The sequence below is a fragment of the Balaenoptera physalus genome, assembly GCF_965194825.1.
Source record: "Balaenoptera physalus genome assembly, chromosome: 8".
In the NCBI taxonomy this organism is placed as follows: Eukaryota; Metazoa; Chordata; class Mammalia; order Artiodactyla; family Balaenopteridae; genus Balaenoptera; species Balaenoptera physalus.
Genome location: NC_138887.1, coordinates 97,102,740 through 97,115,252, shown reverse-complemented (window position 1 = coordinate 97,115,252; position 12,513 = coordinate 97,102,740). Strand labels below are relative to the sequence as shown.

General features: G+C 37.0%; 1 protein-coding gene across 2 annotated transcripts in view; it reads right to left on the bottom strand.

Moving 5' to 3' along the window:
* Positions 1–871: 871 nt before the first annotated feature.
* Positions 872–12,513, bottom strand: part of LOC309665723 (uncharacterized protein) — a gene marked incomplete at its 5' end in the record, with an annotated part of 320,068 nt that continues 308,426 nt past the window's right edge. For both annotated transcript variants that reach the window (XM_082472430.1, XM_082472431.1), the window contains one exon: positions 872–1,131. The remainder of the gene's footprint in view (positions 1,132–12,513) is intronic.

The window sequence follows — 12,513 nt, the reverse complement described above, 5'->3', positions numbered from 1 at the left end:
GTCATATCTGGAGATTCACATTTAGGAACTTTGAGTGGATGGGTGAGAAGCTATAACTAACTCCATATAAGTGAATGAGAGATAAGACAGCTGCTGTTTATTTTGAAATAAAACAATTAAAACATCAACTTCTGTAAACTAACCCAGTGGTTGGTTCCTGTCCTCAGACTACCATTAGTTGGTAGTCCTGTGCAAAGAAATATACTCTAAAAGTGACAAGTATTTAAAGCAGACACATGAGTGTCCAGGGTTGGGTAGGAATGCCTTTCCTAATTTTTATCTCTTTAGAAATATAACCCACACAACTCATGGAAATGCAGTTGGTAAGAAAACATTTAAGAAGATCCCACTGTACAATGGAGTTAAAATCAAGTTTAATGACTCTAGAAAAGGGCTTGACTTAGCAACACCCAAGCAAAATCTAATCCATCTCCAATTCTTCACCTTAAATATATCCTACCACTTTACCAGCCTAAAGCATTCTAAAAATAAAGGCTCATTTCCAAATGCTTTTTCGTATCTCAAAAGCTGAAGGCAAAAATCAGAAAATCCTGAAAAAGTGCCTTTGATGCCGTTAATGAAATGCAAAACAGATGCATTTGTATATTACTAACTATCACGAGTCTTCAAACAATATGACTTCGTTCTTTTAATCAAACAGGCTTAAAGCATGCCTTTTGGATTCATTCTAATGTCTATGGACTTTAATGTTTGGGACAGAAAAAAATCTCTGTGGCATAAAGGCAGTTTATCCTTTTAAACTTTTTACTAATATAATTGAGAAGAGCTTAGTTTTGAAAAGGTGGTTCATTATTCAGGTTGGGCCAATTTTTTTTTAATTAATTAATTTATTTATTTATTTATTTATTGGTTGTGTTGGGTCTTCGTTTCTGTGCGAGGGCTTTCTCTAGTTGCGGCAAGTGGGGGCCACTCTTCATTGCGGTGCACGGGCCTCTCACTATCGCGGCCTCTCTTGTTGCGGAGCACAGGCTCCAGACACGCAGGCTCAGTAGTTGCGGCTCACGGGCTTAGTTGCTCCATGGCATGTGGGATCTTCCCAGACCAGGGCTTGAACCCGTGTCCCCTGCATTAGCAGGCAGATTCTCAACCACTGTGCCACCAGGGAAGCCCCTGGGCCAATTTTTTAGAATAAGAATAAATGCCAACCATTTATTTTATTAAGCCCTCCAACTTCAGATCCCATCGTCATTCTACAATATCCCATCTGTCTCTGAATATCTGCTTCATTCCTCTCTCCCGATTTCCACCCTTCAAGGCTTAGCAAGAACCTTTTCATGAAGCTTTTTCTAAATACCTATATACTTGTGTGGCCATTAGCTCTCCTTTCTTTAAACTTATAAAACTTACCATTTAATTTTACTGTATAATCATTTAATATGTCATATACGTGTATACACACTACATATACACACATATGCACTTATGTGTATGTATATATACATACATATATATATATACATAGAGGAGATATATATATATACATGTAGTATGTGTACATATATATACATCATATGTATTATACATAGTAAGTAGTATATATAGTATGTATATAGTGTGTATATATGACTTTTATATATATGACATATATACTCATATATATGATACTTATTTATGGTGCCTTTTATATATATGTACATGACATTATATATATGATATATATACCACATATATAGTGTCATATATATACATTTATATAGAGAGAAAGTTACCATTTGTTAAGGGCTTACTATGTGCCAGGCACTAACACATACATAATGTTATTCAATCATCTCCATAATCCTATAAAGTGATTATTAATATTATTTCTACTTACATTAGAGGCAACAGGGATTTAAAGAAGCTAAGGAAGTTATATTCAATTTCACAACTGGTACTGAGTAGTGAAGTTGAAATTAGAAATTCAGACATAGGATATCTCAGTCAGGCAAGCAGCATAAAATCACCTATTGGGTCACCCCTTGGACATTTACCTACACCACCACAACGGAACCAAAAGAATGCAAGATAAAGCCTGTTTCATAAGATACAGCAGAAGAGGAACTATCTGGGAATTGTGTGTGCTCTGGACAGCCGATGGGTGGCAGTTCACAGTGGTCAACTATTTTTCCCTGCAGTGAAAGCACCTCGTTCTCAGCCCCAGCAGCCAGACTACAGGGCTTTTCCTAATTACCACCAGCTCCTGCCCTTAACATGTCAAAAGACACCCAGTGTATAGAAGTCAAGAATTAGCAAATTTTTGGCTTTGTGGGACCAATTAAATACAGTGTTGTCAATTTTTTTTCCAAATAGAGATGACAGAAGGAAAAAAACCTACCATACGGTAGCATGATTATTTCCTAAAACTAGATATTTTAATATAAGGAAAAGAGAAAGGAATTCATCTCAGAAAAAAAGGACTATATTTTAAACTGAGAGAATTTAAAATATTTTAAAATCATTTATTTCTATTTTACTAAATCTTCATTTATCCCTGGACTGAGAAAAAAACTCTGATGTGAATTGACACCACTCTTTAGATAGTTTTAGGGAAGCACCACTCTAAGCCATGTGGATTGAGATAGTAGCAAGCTCAGAATAATGCTCTCCCACATTATCTGTTAATCTTATGTGTTAACCTCTTACAGAGGAGTGCTTGGAAATATAAAGTCTTAACTCACAATAGAATCTCTCCTTTGGTAGCTGTTTCAGGCAGTCCATCAGGCGTCACATTTTATTTTATTAATTCAATCAACAAATGCATGTTCCGGGCATTGTGCTTTTTAGACCAAGGCTTTTTTAGTACACACGTGCACTTCTGCTTATAGAGTAGGCCTGTCCTGCCAAAAGAATCCCTGGGAGCCACTTAAGGCCATCACCTAGCTCAGTTTATGTTGCCAAAAACACACTCAGAAGTTAAAAGCATAACTAAAAAATTCTCACTAGAGGGTCTCCATTTTTTATTTTTTAGGTATAAAACAATGGACTAAAACAATCTCCAAAAAGTCTGTTGCAATTCTAAAATAACACTGTTCTGTAAACACATAAGCATCAGAACTTAGTATTTAAGTACATAGTTGGATTTGTCTCAGTAGACACAGAAGTATAGCAGCTCCGTTTAAGAAGAATACCCTCATTCATTAAATTTCCAACACCAGAATATGTGACAAGGATCCCAGGGGAAAAAATTAAGGCAGAAAATTTAAAACCGTAAGAAATTCTGAAGATTGAAGATGATGTAAATCCTACAGTGATATGGTGGGTGGGGAGTGCTCCAGAAATTGCCTCCACCCATTTCATTTTTCCCTCATTTTAGGGAAGTCCTATTTTTCTGTTCGCCTGCCTGTTTTTGTTCAAGGTGGTGTCCTTTTGCCTTTAATTGCGTTTGCTATTGGTGGAAAAGCTTTAAACCTTTTACAGTAAAAGGGCACACATAAATAACCATGTATTCATAACGAAGCATAAATACCCTTCATAAACAGAATAAAAAAGGCTCATTCCTCATTTGGAAGACAGGGCATTGTCTTTTCAACCAGCTTTACTGTCAAGCCCGGGAGACACCATTAGAGCGCTTTTTCTCTTCTTCCCAATAAAACCACTGAGACTGCAGTGGCAAATGTTAGTGTCTCGAAATTGTAGTGCATTAGAGAAATGGAAAGGGTCCCTCGCCACCCCATGCCCCCGCCCCGACATGTGCTTTCACCTTTTCTATGGCTTACAATTAAGCAAGGGGATAAAAGCAGCTTCAAGACAAATTCCTTTTTTGTCTTCAGCTCTATTGTGGATATCACGGGAAAATAAAAGCATTTCTTCCATTTTACTGTAGACCAAAGTCTGATGAACTGGAAAAAGAGGGAGAATGTACATGACAGACCTCATCTGTAGCATGGGGCTTTCGTGTCTGACACAAGTTATATTTTTCACTTAACTACATGTAGGGTAATAATTATGCTCTACTTCTGCTTTGTTGCCTGGAGAGAAATGCGAGAAAAAAAAATGTTTTTGAATACAGAGAGAGTGAAAAACAAGTGGAGAATCATTTGAAATACATGAAGTCGAGAATCATTTGAAATACATCAGATTCTTAAGACAAAAAAAAGTTCTTGAATGTCAATGCAGAACTAAACGTGGAAAATAGCACTTGTCTGATATCTGTTCATTCATTTATAGAAAAACCCACAGAGGTACTGTTTATATTAAATGTCAAAATCCATGTTAGCAAAGATGCTTGTATGGCCCTTAAGCCAAGGGACTTACCCAAACAGGCAAGAACCTGATCAGATGTTTTTTCTTTAAAGTGTTGAACTTCAAAAAGATGGTTCCTCTAGCACATAGAACATGCCATTTCTCATGAATCAAGGACACAGTATCTGTTAAGGTTCTGTTGTCTCAAATTATAGCTGTGGGTTTTCTTCTATTCTTGAGCTGTGGGCCCTGTAGCAGGCACCTAAGTGAAAAGTTCAGAGGGATAGGTTGAAGTGTATTAAAAATTATAGCATGCAAAAAATGACTATGTCACAGTACTATGAGTTTCTGGGGAGTTCCCTGCCATTTTTTAAAAGGGTCCCAAGAGTTACTACCTGAATTGTTAACGCCTAGACAAAAAGAAATCCAAGCTCATAAAACAGTCACATTCAGCAGGAATGTCAGTACTAAGAGCTAGAATATTTCTTGATTTTTCTCTCTGATGTCTAACTGTCTAATCATGTATTAAGAATGTAAAACATCATCACCAAAATTAAAAAGTTAAGTCATGCTGATGTATAATCAAATCTGTAGGTGTTCTATTTAGAATCTAGTGATTTAGGTGCATAGGATGAGGATAAAACATATCTTGCAACTTATATATTGATCTTATGACTACTAGTTTAGAAGATGGTATCTCCCTGAATAATAAGATTGCTAGAGATTGTGACTTAAGAAGTGGCCACCATTCTGACAGGCAATGCGGCTGGTAGTGCACTTTTAAGGAACAGTATAACTATATCCACGTTGCCAAAGCAGTGATGCACTGGGAAAGCTTGTCATTTTCCTTACATACAATAGTCTGAGCCTTTCTTCTTATTTATAATCACGTTGGTTTGCTCAAATGCATCCAAAGCCCAACAGTCCTTGTTGCCTTACATTGCTTTTTTTTTTTTTTTCAGTGTTTACTCTTATTTATTACTGCACTAGAGATAATAGCTAATGCAATTAGACAGAGGAGAAAAAAGGAGAGTAATGCCATTTGAAATGTGGAGGTAAACGTGTCATTTTTGGCAAATAGTGATTTTTTTAACACCTTTATTGGAGTATAATTGCTTTACAATATTGTGTTAGTTTCTGCTATATAACAAAGTGAATCAGCTATACATATACATATATCCCCATATCCCCTCCCTCTTGTGTCTCCCTCCCACCCTCCTTATCCCACCCCTCTAGGTGGTCACAAAGCACCGAGCTGATCTCCCTGTGCCATGCAGCTGCTTTCCACTAGCTATCTATTTTACATTTGGTAGTGTATATATGTCCATGCCACTCTCTCACTTTGTCCCAGCTTACCCTTCCCCCTCCCCGTGTCCTCAAGTCCATTCTCTACATCTGTGTCTTTATTCTTGTCCTGCCCCTAGGTTCTTCAGAACCATTTTTTTTTTTTTTAAATATGAGTGATTACTTTTTTTTTTTAATTATTTATTTATTATTTATTTTTGGTTGTGTTGGGTCTTCATTTCTGTGCGAGGGCTTTCTCCAGTTGTGGCAAGCGGGGGCCACTCTTCATCGCGATGCGCGGGCCTCTCACTATCGCGGCCTCTCGTTGTGGAGCACAGGCTCCAGACGCGCAGGCTCAATAGTTGTGGCTCACGGGCCTAGTTGCTCTGCGGCATGTGGGATCTTCCCAGACCAGGGCTCGAACCCGTGTCCCCTGCATTAGCAGGCAGATTCTCAACCACTGCGCCACCAGGGAAGCCCCCTTACATTGCTTTTTGAACAAAATCATTGTGAAGCAATTAATGATGCTTTTCCCCCCTTTTATCCACTTTCAGAACAAACTAAGATCAGTGCAAATTTCTTCCTGCTTTATGTGCCTCAGGCCCCACCATATCCTCAGTACATTTAAATCATTCCTCCTGAAATATATCTCTGGTGTCTATATCACAAGTGAAATGAGATTATTAATTTACAGGTAAATGCATATCATCTCAAATTTCTAACTATGGCTACTTTTTGAAATATGAGAAAAATGTCTAGAAGAATTTAATACGGTTTTGTCCTGCTGAATTTGCACAGTTTGTACAGTTCTTAGTCCTTTCAATTGACACCAGAATAACTACCAGCTTAATAACTTATAATGCATCATTTATGATTTATGCATGTCAATGGAATTGGCTGGAATATTAAAATCACCTGGGAAGATTTTAAAAGAGTAATATCAGAACTCCACTCCAGACCAATTAAATCAGAATCTTTGGAGGGGGGAGTAACCCAAGGTATTGGTATTTTTAGAAAGTATACCTGGTGATATAAATGTGCAGTTGAGAGCCACTGTTCTCGGATATATAAGATTATTGGTGAAGCAATGATTCTTACTTTCAAGGAGAGAAGTAACAACGTATATTGTTGTTACTCTTATCATTTGGCTAGAAAATCATATTTAGTACATTAGAAGAAAGCTTCCTCAATGTGAGGGCAGGGATCATTATGTTATAAATTCTTCCAATATATCTATAAATTACTATGTTTTTCCCTATATAAAACCAAGAAGGCAAACATCTAAGGGTAGAGGTGCAAGATGCAGCTTTATCTTGTCAGGTCATGAGCCTCCCCCTTCCTGTCTTAAGCAGGGCACTTTTCACTGGACCACATTTGCTAATGGGCATCCCAAATAGACACTGCGGTAGGCAAAATAATAACCCCCAAAAGATGTCCATGTGCTAATCCCCAAAACCTGTGGATATGTTTCTTTAGATGACAAAAGGGAGTTTGCAGATGGGATTAAGGATTTTGAAATGGGAAGATTATCTTGGATTATCTAGGTGTCTCCAATATAGTCACAAAGGTCCTTATATGTGGCAGAAGGAGTTCAGAATCAGAGAGATTTGACGATGCTACACTGCTGACTTTGAAGATGGAAGAAGGGGCCACAAGCCAAGGAAGGCAGGCAGCCTCTAAGAATCTGGAAGAGGCAAGGAAAAAGATTCTTTCCTTGAGCTTCTATAAAAAATGCAGCCCTGCCAACACTTGATTTTAGGACTTCTAACCTCCAGAACTATAAGGTAATAAATTTGTGTTGTTTTAAGCCACTAAATTTGTGGTAACTTGTTGTAACAGCAATAGGAACTTAATACAGACATGTTGAATTACCTCTAACTTTGCCCACCCTGAAGATTCCCTTCCACTTTTCTTTAGGTGTAGCACTCAGTCATTTATTTATTCAGAAAGCTGAATTAGACACTGAGTACACAGATGTAAAAACATGGTTCTTGCTGTCAAGGAGTTCAGGGTTAGTGGCGTATAGAAACCATCATCAAACAACTTAGCAAAGAACATGAAAGAGGTTTGCAGAGTGCTATAGAGAGTCTTGTCCAGACTAATGAGGTTGTAAAAGTTTGCTGGGGCAGGTGATACTCGACCTGTTTCTTGAAGGATGAGCAGTGGCAATATTAGGGGGAGGTGAATGAGGTGGGAAAGTTGGAATATTATAGGTAAAAAGCATAGATAAAAAGTATAAGCAAAGAATTAATTATGTATAGGCAGAAAGGATAAGTAATTAGTACATAGGGCTGTAGTATAAAGAGTAAAACTAAATAGTACGTATGGCTAGAGCACCAGTACAAATTAGGCAGTGCTGAAATATGAAACATTCAAGCTACACATATCTCCTCAGCTATCATTTAGCAACACCTCACCGGTGTGTAGCACATGCATTTTGCTTAAAGAGTGACTCATCCCAAAATAAAAAGCTATTCCTGGAACACCCTAATTTAGTCATCACCTGCAAGCTTGATCCTCATGCAAATTAGGCTTCCTATAGACTGAATATCCTAACTTTCCAGACATGTTCAGGTAGAGCTGGTTCCAAATTCAACCCAATCTGAGAAAGCTGAAAATTCTGTTCCAAATACCCAGGCTGGTCTCATCTGTCATTCCATGATGATATAAGGAGCAAATGCATTTTATATTAATATCATTTGGGCCAGAGTGGAAGACACCCCCACTCCCACTCCATCCATGCCAGAGAAACAGTAATGGGAGTAAGACTGGGGACAGAATTCTGAAATAATAACCAATTCAGCATTTCAAATAGGAAGAAAAAGATTTAGAATGCATGTATTTACGTGTGTGTGTAATTTTGCTCCCACCTCTTCTAAACAGGTAAAACTGTCTCAGGAAAGGGTCTCCCATATTGTCTCTCTTTCCTCCAGTTTACCTATCCTCTTCCTCTAGACTCAGGTAGGATTCTACCATCAAACATGCTGCTGGAATAAAAGTTAAAAATGGTCCACACTGAGTCTCAGTCTGAAACCCTGAAGGTGGTTATTTTTATAACTAACCATTATCGGCATCTTCCACCGTACTTTCCTTCATTACTATTACTTATGCTTTTTTTTTTTTTTTTTTTTTTTGGTTACTTATGCTTTTTATAAATGTCTCTCCTGAGGGATTATAAACAATTGAAAAGGAAAACATGGGTCTTAACACATTCACCCAGTCACATTCAGTGATTTTAAGTCCCCATTAAAGATTTGTTCATGAAACAAACCCCAGTTCCTCAGAGGTTGAGGTTTAGATGGTTCTTAATTCATGAGGCATTAGGCAACAGGGAATTTCAAGCTCCCTTGAGTAAATGAAGATTTGAGTCATTCTTGGGTTTTGTGCTTTACTTTTTTTAGAAAGTTGTCTATGAAGCATTTAGACTTTTGAGAGAAAGTACATTTGGTATCTGAGTCCTTTGTAGCAAAGACTTTCATCACAGCTTCACGCTGGAAAAATTTTTGAAACATAGGTTTGCTTATCCTGCATGAATTCAATTTTCCTGACACTAAGGCATTATGATTCAGCAAAATATCTTCCCACCATATGGTTGCTATCGTGACATAGCCAAAAAAATCTCAGAGGGATTATATGAAACAGTCAAGTCATTTTCAATGGGGCTCATAATTTCCTTACTTCCTGCCCTCTTGCTCATGATAGAACTTAAGAACCTACGGGAATTAGGAAGTGGAGGCAACCAGGAACTGCTAGTTACTGATTCCAAGTTATTAACTCATAGGATTTTAGATATCCACAATACTTTAAAAATAATTTTGTTTCACTGCTTCATTTTACAGGTGATGAAACCAAGACCCAGAGAGGTTAACTGACTTGTCCAAATGCAAACGTCTCGCAGTTGTAGAGCCAGGGCTAGATGCTGGGTCTCCTGACCCCACTCCAGAAATTTTCCACTTCACCAAAAGCATATATTTAAAGGCTGTTTTATGTTCCTGCTATAAAACTGGTAAGTTGACTCTGGGCTGGTTCTTTTCGGTCATAACCTGGGTGTTCCAATTACCTACTTACGACTGTGTAAAGAGCTACTCCAAAATGTACTAGCCTCATTCTTTATCACTCATGGTTTTGCAGGTTGATGTGCTCCGCGTGGGGGGTTCCCTCATAAAGTTGCAGCCTTATACCAGCTGAAGCTGAAGCCACATCATCGGGAGGCTTCTTTACTCACATCTGGTACCTGGGCTGAGATAGATGAACAGCTGGAGGCTAGTCACGCATCTGGTTCTCTTCATGTCGCTAGCTTGGGCTTCCTCCCAACATAGAGTCTTTGGGTTGCACTTCTTACACAGAGGTTGGCGTCCCCCAGAATAAGTGTTCCACAAGACCAAGGCAAAAGCTGCAAGACTTTTTCTAGCCTCAGAAGTCCCAGAATGCTACTTCTCTTACATTTTCTCTTGTACTCTATTCTATTAGTGAAGCAATAGATTCAGCCCAAATTCAACCTTTCATTGGATGAAGTAGCAAAGAGTATGTAGCCATGTTCAGTCTACTTATTTTTACATATATTTTACACACATCATTTTACATAATGAATGCTTTATTATATCCATAATTTTAAATCCCTGGAATGTTAAAATGCAGTCATTATTCAGGGAAAATTGGAAGAAATAACAATCTGTTTATACTTGGGAGACATTTCCTACCCCAAAATTATTCAAGGACCACTGAATAGTTGTCCCCAACACTGTTAACTTATTAACATTTATTTCTACAGATGTCTCTGATCTGCGTAGACAAAGAGTATAGTTTATCTACATTTTCCAAATGGGTTCATTTCATTTCTCATAATTATAAGAACATTAGCTTACCAGACCTGTAATATTAAATATATGCTGTTCTCTCCTTGAAAAATTGAAAAGCTGAAGCTTCTCCAATTACTGGTCTGCCTTGGGACCTGGCAAATTACAGTTACCGTATTTCTTCTATTAAAGTATGTTATATTTGTAACAAGTCATGGAAAATCTGCAACGTAAAAAGCTAGTGGACACATTTTTTTTTTCTTTTCTCTGGCATTTGACTCTGTGAACAGAAATGAGCTGTGGAGTATAAATTATATATATATATACAAAATGCCTAGAAGGAAACAGACAAAAATATAAGTGGTTTTCTATGGTCGATATGAATAAAAATATTTTATTTTAACTCATATTTGTATCTACCAAGAATATAAATGATTTCAATAATAAAATTTAAAAAGAAGGGTTATAGAAAATTTTTCAGAAAAAAAATTTCTGGATGATTCCCTCCCAGCTGCTATCTTCATTTTTAACTATTTGCTCTATGGCTAATAAGTCTAAAATAACATTTAGTAACTGCAGTTGAAATTTATACATCATAACCTGTTTATCTTGGAAATTAGAGGATAAATTATGTAGTTACTCATGAAATAGTCTATGAACATTTTACTAAACAGAAAATCGTAGTTAATATGCCCATTAAGTTATATGCATTTTTAAATATTCCAGGCTAAAATAATTATAGCCAGATTGTAGCATAAAAACTTGAGACCATGAGCACTCCTTTGAAAATACGTTATTAGAATACATCCAAAATGATCTCTTGAGGAGTATCTTGCTGTTGTAGATAAATAACTCTCAGCTTGTGCCCAAGCAGAAGGGCTTCAGCTTTCTAGTAAAGCTTACACCATGGAGAACAACCGTGACTGCAAAAGTTTATAGCTTTCCCTTAACTGGCAACACTGAGTCGCTGTACTCAGGATATTTGTTAATTTAGAGGGTATGATCTTAGAGCTTCTCTGGCCCAGGTCTTATCAGAAATACTGTTAAGAGAAATAGGATTCATGAGATTCATTCTGACTCATCCACAGACCAATATCCATCCTTGAAAGATCACAGTGCCAGAGACTACCCCCTACCCCATCTTCTGCCCCATCCTCCCAAACAGCAAAATGCTTTTACTGAACACTGTTTTGAATGATGCCACATTATGGGACCTGATAAGAAAAGCTCTATGCAGGTCATTATTTCATTTATTCTAAGGTGTTACTGAGGTTGTCATTTAATATGGTACACAGTTTATCCCTCAGGAAGAAATTTATCTCTGTTCTTAATGCTGTTGTGCTTTTCCAGAATATCTGGCTTATTAATGTTCTGGTCGTTGTGGCTTATGTAATTTTTGTGTTTTCCCCCAATTCATGGGTACTAGAAAATGAAAATCAAATTTCTGCAAAAATTATCATTTTTGGTCTTTAATCACATTTTCAGTGTTTAGGTGGTAAGATGAACAATACTTATTGATGGATGACTAGAAATTAGCCATATTTAACTTGAATTTCATGTAGTTTTTAGGTATTTTTCATTTGGGAAGACAACAGAGCTACAAGGAAGGAGCACAAGAAAATTCTGGAGACTTTGATTTCTCAAAATAGTTCCTAGGTTCTTAGCTTGCTGAGGGGTTTGTTTTAATGAATAATGCAACATGAGTTAATCAAGCATTTATCAGTGATTATATCAAAAGTAAACAAAAAGTTGAAAATCATCTGTTCTTTTAAGATTAAAGATCCTGTGGCCTCACTTCCATCATTCATTTGCCACCAAGAGAAATTTCATATAAAATGAAATCAATTTAGTCAGTTTTCCTACCAGTGAGAGATTAAACCACAGAATCTCTCTTTTGGGAATTTTAATTCCAAAGAAAACCGTGTGTGGCATGTTTTAATGGACTTTACTTAATCACATCAGGAAGGGTGTATTTTTAGCCTCTGAAGGCACAGTGAGAAAAGTCCGTGTACACATTTCATCATCTGAAAGTATATATTTAGCATATCTCATACACAAGGACCTGGGTCACAGTAAGTTCCATAAAATAAGATATAAATATCAATAACATCCTGCTTATGCTGTCTTGCTTTGGTCTTGATTTAAGATCAGCGACCATGTATTGACAGTATGAGTATTTTTTATTCCAACATACTGCCAGAAGAGATACTCAGCTGAACAGAACTGGAAAAAATATTATTTTTATTTACTA